The 14,047-nt window shown below is 44.3% G+C and overlaps 1 long non-coding RNA gene across 1 annotated transcript; it reads right to left on the bottom strand.

Annotated features, from left to right (window-relative positions):
• Positions 1-4,927: 4,927 nt before the first annotated feature.
• On the bottom strand, positions 4,928-13,729 carry LOC309690950. Its single transcript, XR_014271836.1, has 5 exons — positions 13,448-13,729; positions 7,844-7,898; positions 6,881-7,035; positions 6,464-6,540; positions 4,928-5,163 (listed from the first exon to the last, which is right to left on the bottom strand). It is a non-coding gene; the product is annotated as an uncharacterized lncRNA (long non-coding RNA).
• Positions 13,730-14,047: the final 318 nt, after the last annotated feature.

Genomic DNA, 14,047 nt, shown 5'->3' with positions numbered 1-14,047 from the left:
TTATTTTGAAGCCGTGACCGACTCTAATGCTTCGAACGTTACATTTTGCTTTTGTTTTTTGTTTGTTTGTTTTTAGGAACTTTATTGAACAAACAATGAGTATACTATCTATCTATCTATCTATCTATCTATCTATCTATCTATCTATATATATATATATATATATATATATATATATATATATATATATAGATAGATATAGATATAGATATATATAGATATATATACACTCGGGGTAAAGGGATCAATGCCAATTTAAAATTTATAATTTGATTTAATGGATTAGATTTATATAGCGCTTTTCAAGGCACCCAAAGCGCTTTACAATACCACTATTCAGTCACTCTCGCATTCACACACTGGTGGAGGCAGCAGTTGTAGCCACAGCTGCCCTGGGGCAGACTGACAGAAGCGAGGCTGCCATATCGCGCCATCGGCCCAAATAGAGCGCATTTCATTTATAATGTTGTAAATCCAAGCCCATTATGTATTCATGATTTGAATCCTGCACTGTAAAATATAACTTGTTGTTTCAACTTAAAAATATCAGGCAAAGGGCTGCCTTAAAAATTTAAGTTAAGTCAAGAAATAGAGTTTGTTCTTGTAACACAACCAAATGTTATGTTGATGAAAAATCACATGTTGTCTAAACTTTCGTCTTAGTTTAGTTGACTGAGATTTGTTAGTCAGTTCAACTCCTTTAATTGTCATTTTTACTTGGGAAAACCCTTTCAGATAAATTAAAATAATCTATTGTTTAAACTCTTGTCCTAGTTCAGTTGACTTGGGTTTTTTAGTTAATTCAAATACTTTAGTAGTTCTTTTAACTTAGGAATCTATTTTAGCTTAACTAACATAATCTGTTAGCTAAGTTGATTGATGTGCGATCGTTGGCAATTAAAATCGACGAGCTCTCAGCACTGGTACGGAGTCAGAGGGAATACCGAGAGTGTAGCCTGATGTGTTTCACCGAATCATGGCTGCACCAGGACATTCCCGATGAGAATGCTTCCGTGGAAGGCTTCCACACTGTTCGGGCGGACACGGACAGCATCGCTAGCGGTAAGCGTAAAGGAGGTGGGCTTGCTGTTTTAGTTAACAACCGGTGGTGTAACCCTGCCAACATAACAGTCAAAGAAAGGATTTGTTGCCCGGACACTGAACTGCGTGCTGTTGGACTCAGGCCGTATTATTTACCCAGGGAATTCTCTCACGTCATCTTGGTGGCTGTTTATGTTCCTCCCTCTGCTAACCCCACAGCTGCATGTGACACTATCCACTCTGCCATAGCTTGGCTACAGACTCAGCACCCGAGTGCCTTTATTGTGATCTCGGGTGACTTCAACCATGTATCACTGGACAATACACTACCAACATTCAAACAATATGTGGACTGTCCCACCAGGGGAGAGAAAACTTTAGACTTACTGTATGCTAACGTCAAGGATGCATACAGCTCCTCCTCCCTCCCCCCACTTGGTAGGTCAGATCATAACCTGATTCACCTCACCCCCCGCTATGTGCCAATTGTGAGGAGGGAACCTGTGACCACCAGGACTTTTAGAAGGTGGTCAGAGGAGGCAATAGCAGAACTACAGGGCTGTTTCGAGGTGACCGACTGGGAAACACTCTGTGAGCCTCACGCCGAGGACATCAATGGGCTTACTGAGTGTATCACAGACTACATAACTTTCTGCACCGACTCCATTGTTCCAGCTCAGACTGTTCATTGTTACCCAAATAACAAGCCGTGGGTGACTAAGGACATCAAAGCCCTCCTCAACAACAAGAAGAGGGCTTTCAGAGGGGGCAACAAAGAGGAGGTGAGGAAGGTCCAGGTGTTACTAAAGGACAAGATCAGAGAGGCTAAGGACAATTACAGGAGGAAGCTGGAGTGGAAACTCCAGCAGAACAGCATGAGAGAGGTGTGGAGGGGCATGAAGACCATCACTGGATTCAGGCCAACCAACAGCAGGGGAGCTGAGGGAGGTGAGAATAGAGCCAACGAGTTGAATCTGTTTTTCAATAGATTCGACACCACAGTGTCTGCTCCCACCCCCACAACCTCACCTGCAGTCAGCCTGGAATCCAGAGCCACACCACTGTGCCAGCCTCTCTCTTCACATGTTGCCTCCTGTGAGAGTCCTGACACCCCTCCCCCACCCATCACCTTCACTCAATACCAGGTTGAGATGCAAATGAGGAGACTTCACTCAGGCAAGTCTGCTGGACCAGACGGAGTGAGTCCCCTCGTCCTCAAGACCTGTGCCCCCCAGCTGTGTGGAGTCTTTCATAAACTGTTTATGCTGAGTCTGAGTCTGCAGAGGGTCCCGGTGATGTGGAAGACATCATGCCTCGTCCCTGTACCAAAGACGCCACGTCCCAGTGGCCCCCAGGATTACAGGCCCGTGGCACTGACCTCCCACATCATGAAGACCCTGGAAAGGCTCATCCTGGACCAGCTGCGACCCATAGTAAGACCACATCTGGATCCCCTTCAGTTCGCTTATCGTCTCGGAACAGAGGACGCCATCATCTACCTGCTCAATCGTGTACACCCATCTGGACCAGCCGGCGAGCACTGTGAGGGTCATGTTTTTTGACTTTTCCAGTGCTTTCAACACCATCAGGCCGACCCTCCTGGGTGATAAGTTAGCAGCGATGCAGGTGGATGCTTCTCTGGTGTCCTGGATTGTTGATTACCTGACAGGAAGACCACAATATGTACGTCTCCCACAGTGTGTGTCTGACAAGGTGATCAGCAACACAGGGGCACCACAGGGGACTGTCCTCTCCCCCTTCCTCTTCACCCTCTACACCACAGACTTCAGCCACTGCACAGAGACCTGCCATCTTCAGAAGTTTTCTGATGACTCTGCGGTGGTTGGATGCATCAGCAGGGATGATGAGACAGAGTACCGGGCTGTGGTCGACTCCTTTGTCACGTGGTGTGAGCAGAATAATCTGCAGCTCAACGTGGCAAAGACCAAGGAACTGATCGTGGACTTCAGGAAGACCAGGAAACACTTGACCCCTGTTTCAATCCATGGGGTAAGTGTTGACATTGTGGAGGACTATAAATACCTTGGAGTACACATTGACAATAAACTGGACTGGGCTAAAAACACCACAGCACTTTACAGGAAGGGCCAGAGTCGTCTCTATTTTTTGAGGCGACTGAGGTCCTTCAACATCTGCCAGAAAATGCTGAGGATTTTCTATGAGTCTGTTGTGGCCAGTGCGATCCTCTATGCTGTTGCATGCTGGAGGAGCAGGCTGAGGGTCGCAGATGCCAACAGACTCAATAAACTAATCCGTAAGGCCAGCAAAGTTGTGGGGATGGAGCTGGACTCCCTCAAGGTGGTGTCGGAGAGGCGGATGCTGTCCAAGATAAAGACAATGTTGGATAACACCTCCCACCCACTCCATGACATGTTGATCAGTCACAGGAGCTCGTTCAGTGAGAGACTGAGATTACCAAAAAGCACCACTGAACGACACAGGAAATCTTTCCTGCCTGTGGCTCCCTGTACAACGCATCCACTTAACACACTGGTTACTGCTATAACTACACATGTTTCTTTTTAAGCTATTTATTTATGAGTGACTTATGTATGTATGTATGTATATATATGTATATATTGTACTATTCTTAGTTAGTGTATTGTCTGTCTTGTCTTAATGTTGGTTTATAATGGAGCACTGTAACAAAAAATTATTTCCCCCAGGGATCAATAAAGTATTCTGATTCTGATTCTGATTTAAGTTTATTAATTAACTGAGCTCCTTAAGGTATCTGAGTGAACTTGTAAATCAGTTTCATTTTAATTATCAGAGTTGATTGACTGGATGTAAAGAAAAATGTGTATTGAACATCTTAAGTTTTTTTTAGCTTTCCAACATCCATTTCAGCAAAACTACCTGTTAGGTTTATCTTAGATCTCAGGTTTAAATATCTACATTCCTTTAAATTTTCTGTTGTTTACAGAAAGAAAGAAAAACCCACAGATTCCATTAAAGTGTATCTGATCAATTCAGGCAGAAAGTTTGTTTTAAGAACATGACAAGACAATTACTCATGAGCACGCAACATTCAACCTTTATTGTGCCATCTTAGTCATCTGAGAAACAGAGAAATCAGTGACGTAACTCATCAGGCTCACAATCCATCAAAACTCAAAAGTTGCTCGCTGTGAAACAATAAATTTGAACTTGGGCTTGAGCCCAGTTTGGGTGAAGATTAAATTCTGACCAATACTCTAGGAGCAGCAGTGATTCTTGTGAAGTAACAACATAAAGTCTGCATTATTGTAATGTATCAACGGGACACTTGCTATTTTAGAAAAGTTATTCTTTACATTTGCAAAATTTTTAAACTTCATTGTGCTCAGTCACACCTGTTAGCATAAAACTTGAAATATTAAAATAGTACAAAACCTTTGATAAGTGACAGTAAAGATCAGTTTATAACAACTAAGACATCAAACTCTTGTATTTGTCTTCGTTTACAATTGCAACAAATTCCACAGAACCAATATCTCTGAAAATGAGTGCATGTTTCTGAAACATTTGATAATATGAATATTTCAGCAACATTAGTTTGAGTCTGCTCAATTGCAAAACAAAGGGAAAACTACTGACTTGATGAGATAAGCATCTGCAGAGTCCACCATTATATTGTTGTTCACATAAGTTTCTTAAACCATGAACAAATGAGTAATTGTCTAATCTGGAATGTAAAGTGTAGTCATTTAGTGACATGCAAAAGTGAGAATGAGAACTTGCAAGAAAAAACAAAACAGTAAAATAAAAACTGTCCTTAACACTAAGGCAATTGTATGCTGTGAGCATACAATTACAGTTCTGTATGGCGTTCTGCAAGAGTCTGTTTCTTGGACCATGCACTAGTGAGAAGCACTGCCTTCCACCAATGTTCATTAGGATGTTCTGAATGACTTCAAAGATGCCCTTAAGTTCCTTTGGATAGTCTATGTTGAGGGCAAAGAGAAGGCCCATCAGCATGGAAATGGCACTTGAGACATCCCTCAGATTAGACAGGATTACTGTCTCAACGACAACCAACACATCGATGATGTCTTCTTCTTTCACCATCACAATGGCAACTTTCATCCTCTTAGAAAGCGTGTCTTCAATACCTGTCGGCTATAAAAGGGTTCAAAGACAAAAAATTACACAATTACAATTACACAATATCCCTCGTGCTTAAGAATTCATGTCTTTCCAAAGAAGAGCCATACCGATACCTTGGCTGATGCTGATTGGCTTTGGGTAACACTTATTAGTTGTTAAAGTTTTTTCAGAATGAGATATGCACCCCCATGTTACAAATCCATTTCTTGCTTTAAACAAAGACCATGTTCATAAATAACTGAGCATGTCTTCAATTGCAGAATTCAAACAAAATTTTCAATTAAAATGGTAAATGGCCTGTATTTGTAAAGCGCTTTATTAGTACCCTAAGGACTCCAAAGCGCTTTACACATCCAGTCATTCACACACATGGGTGGATGACTGAATCGTGGCTCAAGAGTTGACAGTTCGTCTTATAATCGGAAGGTTGCCGGTTCGAGCCCCGGCTCCGACGGTCTCAGTCGTTGTGTCCTTGGGTAGACACTTCACCTATTGCCTACTGGTGGTGGTCAGAGGGCCCGGTGGTGCCAGTGTCCGGCAGCCTCGCCTCTGTCAGTGCGCCCCAGGGTGGCTGTGGCTACAATGTAGCTGCCATCACCAGTGTGTGTGAATTTAAATCTACTTACGCTAAATATTGGCTGTGCTCTAAACCAAATCTGTCTGAGAATACATGAAATGTGCAAACTGCAGCTACACTACAGGATCAGATTGTGGCTCCATAGACAATGCTTCTTTAATCAGTTTATTGATTAAAGTTTATTTTTTCCCTTATATTAACATCATGAAAAAAAGAGCATATAGACATGGCTGGACACGTTGCATAACTGGCACTGAATATCAACATCCACCTTTACCCAGCTGCCCAATGACTCTGGGCCAGTAACCTTTAATTGCTTACCCAGTCTACACAGTCTCTTTTCCAGGGTCCAGGACATTTCACCAAAGTATTGCCCCCCACAGCTGTAGCAGCCACTGCAGGCCCTTAAATGTCCTAATATCTCAGCCATTACTATATACAATGTGAGAAATCAAACGTAAAGCTGAAGTGAACAGTACAGCAGCGAAATGTCAAAGACCCTGGTGAAGACATGAATAAACACAAGACACTAATAATATCAATGCTAGCTTGCCAGTTAGTTTCTCTGAAACCCAGACCAAATCCAGTGTCAAAGATCTTGTAATAATACATTTGGTGAGGAAGAACACATGTTCTAAACACGTGGCATCTATGAAACAATAGATGCCACGTGTTTAATTTAAAATCCACTGTGGTGCTGTCATTATTAAATTTACTAAAAGAAACAATGCTAACCTTCACAGTCTTGAGAGTGTGTGAGGGATCTTCCTTTAGAAGATGAGGCCCTCTGTCCTCTTCCTTTGTGTAGGGCTCTGGTCAAAGAAGTCAAAAAGAAAACAAAAACACTTTTTAAACAGTGTTTATGAAGCATGCAGACAGCTCCAAATTCACAGCTTTTTGATACATAATTCCATCAATATATGATTATCATTGGAGATTTTGAATCAGGCTTATCAGGACATTCAAGTAGAATATGATATCCAACCTACCACCAATATACACAGATTCTGTAAAAGTTACCACACTAAATGTCCTAAATGTGAAAATATGATGACAGACTTTGCTTATCAGCTTTCTTTCAATGAGTTCATCAGTTGAACTGGATAACCTGAAACTTAAACAAAGGATTAGATTTCGCAGTTGAACACTTACATCATCACCGAAGCATTTTATGAGCATTTTATGAGCCTAGTCCTATGCCGCTCTTGATTTTGTACAGCTCCACGAACCTCTCCATAATGGTCAAGCACAGCAAAAAGGAACCCTTTCAGGTCAACAGATGTAAGACGGGCAAATTCTGCTTCAACCTGAGCAACAGAAGAAGAGGGGTGGGGAGTACAGGCAGAATAAAAAAAAGATTCTTTGAGACCCAAATTTAAGCAAACTGAGGCTTAATCTCAGGCCCATTAGAGAAAACACAAACACACAAAAGCAAACAAACAAAAAGATGCACTTTACCTGCCGTTCAGCGAACAAGGAAGTTCAGAGAACAATAAGCTCTGTCTTGAAATCTTTTAAAGTAGAATGATTGTGAAAATGACTTATGTGATGTAAAACTTTAGTAAATGTGTGATTAAAAGAACACTGAGTAAAAGGACAAGTAACAATTTCCTTATTCCTCAGATGTTTACCTTGATGAGCAACACATTGCTTTAGTCCAACTGCCTCATTAAAGTTACACAACAGGCTTTTTACATTAAAGCCAGCGAGTCCATTACATACTCGCTTTTTATATCTGAAATACTGTGCACATTCTGTGTATATGTAGTGGACAGCAATTTACCCAAAAAAGTCCACCTCATTTAAATGACAAAGTCAGATGTGATCATCTAGACCTGTGAAAATAAATTAATGACAAACCTTCAGTTATGGATGTTATTACAACCACAAGAACCTAAACAGTCTGCTCCATTGATCTGTTAGAGAATCATGTGTTGGTAGCACGTCTGAATATTTACTTTATGCCACCTGCATGCGATCATCAATAGTGCAATATTACTTCTTAAGAAGTACCCTGACACTACAATCTTTATATCATTTGTTCTACAGAGCTATTAAGTTACAATATAATCTGTGGTGTTTCCAATATGACAAAATGCACAAATTGTAACTTACCATTTGACTCCACTGACAAAAATAAATCCCCAGCATCAAGTTTGGCTTCACAGACCTAAAATAAGTAAAATAAAAATATATGTTATAATTATATTGTTTTCGCCATTTATTCATGTTTGCTAATTTTCTGACATATAAACAATGTTAGTTTTGTTACAATACAGGGAATGCAGTTTAATTAAAAGGTAAATTATGCAAAAAAACAAACAAACAAAAAACTTCTGCAGTATACCATGCCAAAAATCAGTGTCTCTCATGCCAATTATTTTATCACTACAACTCTTTTAGTATGGAAACTCACACAATCTAGTCATACTGATCACAAGAGTTAAAAAATAAGTTAAAATAGTGAGCTGTTGTTAAGCATAAAGCATTTCAGGGTAACAAATAACTGCACAATATAATAAAAGCAAAAAATAAACACACTGGAGGACTATCTGATACAAACTAATATAATGCTGGTTTGTAGACCATATTTTGTCTCAATCCTCAGTGCACTCTTGCAGCTCAGAGGCGGAGCCAGACATTTGAAACACCCGGGCTTAGCCCCGGGTGTTATTTAAGACCTGATTATTTAAGACCTCACATACAAGGTCTTAAATAATCAGGCCCCATCTTATCTTAATGACCTTGTAGTACCATATCACCCTATTAGAGCACTTCGCTCTCACACTGCAGGCTTACTTGTTGTTCCTAGAGTATTTAAAAGTAGAATGGAAGGCAGAGCCTTCAGTTTTATCTTTTGTCCTGTCTTCCTCTGCTCATCCCAACAGGTTGTGGCAGATGGCTGTCCCTTCCTCAGCCTGGTGCTACTGGAGGATTCTTTCTTTTAAAATGGAGTTTTTCCTTCCCACTGTTGCCAAAGCGCATGCTCATCAGAAATCATATGATTATTGGGTTTTTTCTGTATTTTTCTCTCATCCACATCAAAAGGAGCAGGTTAAAGTGGTTCTGGCATCTGACAAGGATTCCTCCTGGACGTCTCCCAGGTGAGGTGTACTGGACGAGCTCCCACCAGGAGGAGGCCCTGAATCAGACCCAAGACATGATGGATAAGCTGGAGGAGGTGGGTGTGGAAAAGGAGGTCTGGAGTTCTCTGCTTAGGCTGCTGCCCCCACAACCCGGCCACAGATAAGTGAAATAAGTAGATCAAATATAACTTGGTGTTCTAAAGAATATTGTTTCCTTGCAGGACACCAGGAGAGATGAGCCCTCCATCACAGATGGTGTGGTCACCTGCAGGTTCAAGGTCATTGCATCTCCAGCCCACATCTACTGCCACTGTACTTAAGGGAAGTTGGGACAATGTTAAAGACTTTCTTCAGACAATTGCATTTGGATGAGCTAAATTCATGACAGGCACTCAAGCAGTAATGCCTCGACTGACAAATGAACATACCAAGCTTCTGTGTTGTTTGAGCCAGAGACTGCACTTGTGGATGAACAATAAAAACATTTTATATTTATTATATTAGTAATGTAACTTGCAATAAAAAGTTATGGGAAGCTTAAACTTAGTTTCAGAATAATTAAATCTGAGACTTTGTTTTATTGAAAAGTTAAAGTTTTAAAGTGTGTGACAAATAAAATAATAAATTATTAAGTAACACCAGCTACAATATTGGAAATATGTGTGTTGTTCAGCAGAACAGTGTCCAGTATGTTGGCTGAAATGCTTTAAATTTGAAAATAAAAGTTGGGCTGATTTTAACGCATTACAAGGAGTGTTTTAATTATTATTTTCTAAATAAGCAGTGTTTATATTACGTGTAATGAAATAAGTTCAAGGATAATAAAAGGTAATGAGATTTAATTGCATTCAACTTATGTGCAGCAAAACTAAAAATAAGTTACGGAAGTGTTCAAATAATATGTGTGCTTTTAAAAATGCTCGTCTATTTAAAGACTACACAATCTGTGTTAATTCTAATTATACCACAATCCCTTGCCTGTTGTGTTAAATATACATAAACAGTATGTGTTATCAGATGAAAGTACAAAACTCTCAAGAACCCCCCTCCTAAATTTCAGGTGGCATTTTAAAAACATGCCATGACATAACACACAGCTGCTATTGTCAGGGTGAGGTCGTGGACGAAAGAAGGAGGACCCAAACGCTGGACTCACGGTGCAGAAATGAAGGGGATTTATTGGAGGGTGAGTGAACAAAGCAGGACAGATGGAGTGACTGGCTGGCTGAAAGACTGGAAGAATGGCTGGCTGACTAACTGAACATACAGACGGAGGGACGACATGAACATCAACATCAATGACACGACAGAGAACTGGTGAAACCGAGGAACTTAAATACACAGGTGAATGATGACAATGATTGGAAACAGGTGAGTACAGGGCTGAACATAATCTGACTAATGACACGGGAGACAAGCTGACACGGGAAAAAACAGGAAGTGAGAACATTAATGTGGCGAACCAAACTGAACATGAACAAACTGAAATCACTGGGTCAACGACCCAGGAACCCTGACAGTACCCCCCCCTCCAAAGGCCGGCACCCGACGGCCAAAAGAGAAAGAAAAAAAACCAGAACAGGGTGGGCGGAGGGGGCCCAGGACGGCGGGACGGAGTCCACACCAAGACGGTTCAGGTGGGCGCCCCCGTGGCCCGTGGCCGAGACGAGACAGTTCAGGTGGGCGTCCACGCGGCCCGTGGCCGAGACGAGACAGTTCAGGGGGCCGACCGTGCGGACGGCAACGGCGACAGCACTGGTCCGGGGGCCGACCGCGTGGAAGGCAACGGCGGCGACGTGGACACAGTTCGGGGGGCCGGCCGTGCGGACGGCAACGGCGACAGCACTGGTCCGGGGGCCGACCGCGTGGAAGGCAACGGCGGCGACGTGGACACAGTTCGGGGGGCCGGCCGTGCGGACGGCAACGGCGGCCACTCAGGCGAAGAGGGTCTGTCGGCCGCCCACGACGGCGATGGCGCCCGGCCAGTGGCCTAGCCAGCGGTCTAGAAAATGGCCGTTTAGCTCCAGACCCAAACGAGGCTGCAGCGGACGAAGGCTCTGAGGCTGCAGCGGACGAAGGCTCTGAGGCCGGGCCGGGCGTGGGTGCAGCTGAGGCTGAGGCCGGAGACAGGCAGGGCCAGTAGGTGCGGAGGCCCCTGGCTGAGGAGCGGCCGGGCCAGAGGGTGCGGAAACCCCTGGCTGAGGAGCGGCCGGGCCAGAGGGTGCGGAAACCCCTGGCTGAGGAGCGGCCGGGCCAGAGGGTGCGGAAACCCCTGGCTGAGGAGCGGCCGGGCCAGAGGGTGCGGAAACCCCTGGCTGAGAAGCAGGAAGGCTCACAGCTGGCTCTGGGTGCTGTGGCTGCAGGTCCGGGAACTGGACGGGATGGTGGACAGGTGACTGGGAAACAGGAGGCGACTGGACTACAGGGCACTGGGCGGCAGACTGGACTACAGAAGAGTGGAGGACAGGTGGAGACTGGACTACAGGTGACTGGAGGACAGGTGGAGACTGGGCTACAGGTGACTGGAGGACAGGTGGAGACTGGGCTACAGGTGACTGGAGGACAGGTGGAGACTGGGCTACAGGTGGCTGAACTGACTGGAGGGCAGCAGGAGACTGGACAGCAGGTGAGGGAACTGATTGGACTAAGGAGACTGACGGATAAACAGAGGCCGGTGAGGCTAATGGCTGAGCTAAAGAGTGAGCTAGTGACGGAGATAAAATTACGGCTTGGGCTCGTAAGGCTGGTGCCTGGGCAGGGGACAGTTCAGCTAATCTAACTAGGGATACTGCGAGGGCGTGAAAGGCTGGGTTAGGAGGTGGATGAAGTGGTGAAGTAGCAGATGAACCGGTTAGCTCTGCCTCGCCTCTAGGGGGGTCAGGCTGGGTTCTGGCCGCCCTCAGCCTAGGTGCTGGGACAGGCACGGGGGGTGGCTGGACACCAGTCACCCCCACCCGAGGAACAGAAGTGAGTGTGGAGGTATACGTGGTCACAGCTGCCCTCATCCTGGGAGCAGGCACAGGTGTGGGTGTCAGCTGACTGATAGGAGTGGAAATGATGACTGGGTGAGTGATACTGACAGGTCTATTGGGATTTATTCTGGTCCTTCTGCCACCACTATTTACAGTTTTTGACTGAACAGTCTTTGGGGGAGCAGAGCAGAAAAAATCCTCCCAGTCCACTTCATCCTCTAGGAGGGAAACGTCCCATGAATCAGAGATGGGTTTACTATTGGTTTGAAGTGGAGAGTCAAATGAGGGTGGAAAACAGTCGCTGGAACTCACCACGGGGAATTGCTGTAAATAGTCCATTTTATGGCGGCGTGTGCGCCGCTTTCTCCGGGAAGAGGAAGCGGCCGGGATAAACAGCTGAGCCTCTGGCGCGGTAGCCTCCGTTGAGCCGAGGTGGGAGGCGTAGCCGTTGTGCCGTGGCGATGGTGGAGGTCCGGCGAATGAGGCGGCAGGTGTGTGAGCGAGGAGCGGAGCGGCGAGAGAGGGAGCGGCCGCAACGCGGCGTGAAACGTCCACTCTCCGCGGCAAATGCTCCGGTGCAGGTGAGGCAGCAGGTGGGGGAACGCGGCGTCTCCGAGGCCCGCCCAGAGCCAAGCGAGTGCCCTCGAAGACGTGCTCTCGCTCCGCGAAGAGCCGCTGTCTCTCCTTGAGTTTTTCCGCCCAAATGGAGAGCGCTGCGTCCTGCCGCTCGAAGAGGTCCGAGTCCGCTGGGTCCACATCGTGTCTTCGTGGCACGGGTCGTGTCATTCAGGGTGAGGTCGTGGACGAAAGAAGGAGGACCCAAACGCTGGACTCACGGTGCAGAAATGAAGGGGATTTATTGGAGGGTGAGTGAACAAAGCAGGACAGATGGAGTGACTGGCTGGCTGAAAGACTGGAAGAATGGCTGGCTGACTAACTGAACATACAGACGGAGGGACGACATGAACATCAACATCAATGACACGACAGAGAACTGGTGAAACCGAGGAACTTAAATACACAGGTGAATGATGACAATGATTGGAAACAGGTGAGTACAGGGCTGAACATAATCTGACTAATGACACGGGAGACAAGCTGACACGGGAAAAAACAGGAAGTGAGAACATTAATGTGGCGAACCAAACTGAACATGAACAAACTGAAATCACTGGGTCAACGACCCAGGAACCCTGACAGCTATAATCATACAGTGAGGTCAAATGTCAATTATAGTTATAGGTTCTTGCTATATGTTATAACATAAACACAGCACAGTTGTAAGAATAATAGTTTCTAGGTTCTAAGGCTTTTTGTCAGTTTAATAGTGAGCTTTACGAGACTCATTTTCGTGCCAAAGGCTCGCACAGGCCTAAGTTCCCTTATGACAACTAGAGCTGGAAACAAGACCTCAAGCGATCCTAAGGCTAATTAGCACGGCTAGCATTTAAAAAACATCTGTTAAATGTTGTCATTGCTAGCATATACCTGTATTACAGCATGGTAAGTAGCGAGAACGCAAAGTTTTTGTTACCTTTGAAAAGAAAAATGTGAAGCTATAATATTAGCATGAGCTATGCTAATGTTATTCACTGAAACAAACATCTCAGGTACTGACTTACTGCTTTCTAATATCTGTGTTTATTTCTGGATATACCTACATGGTTATTAGACATCCCACATAAAGGGTGACAAAGGCAGTAACTATAAATGACCATAACTTTACTGTAAATTACACTGATGGGCTCAGTTCATATAGTTATATCACGTGCACACGCATGTTAGCAACCGTAACCATGCAGGCTGTTGGTATATGAATGCTGCGCAAGGTTCCAGCTGTTCCTTTACACTTGCTCTTGGATTTGTCTTGACCTGCTCCAAGCTCAGCTTGTGGAAAGATAACTTTTGGAGAATATTTCTACAGAAAGCGGATTTTACTACAAAGCAACAACAACTACTGCATCTTTGGATCTTTTGTACTTGTGTTTCATCATAACAGCAAAGCTTGAAGATCGTGGACCCCGACTCGTCGACAGCCACCAGGTACATTTCAAAATTTCTTCAATTATTTCAAGAATCACTAGATGACTATAGTAATTTTACAGGTTCCAGTGTGAATATCACGTTTTAATGTGATCAAAATAAGTGTGTTCTAAGACTTTTCCTGGCAAATCGCTTTTATGCTTTAAATTTTCCAGGAGAGGTGTAGAATTTATTACCGACTGGTGTATGAATGTGAAAAAAGGTTTTACTTTGATTTG

Source organism: Aulonocara stuartgranti (assembly GCF_965226115.1).
Source record: "Aulonocara stuartgranti genome assembly, chromosome: 16".
In the NCBI taxonomy this organism is placed as follows: domain Eukaryota; kingdom Metazoa; phylum Chordata; class Actinopteri; order Cichliformes; family Cichlidae; genus Aulonocara; species Aulonocara stuartgranti.
Note: the sequence above shows the minus strand (reverse complement) of the source record. Positions and strands in the feature narration are given on the sequence as shown.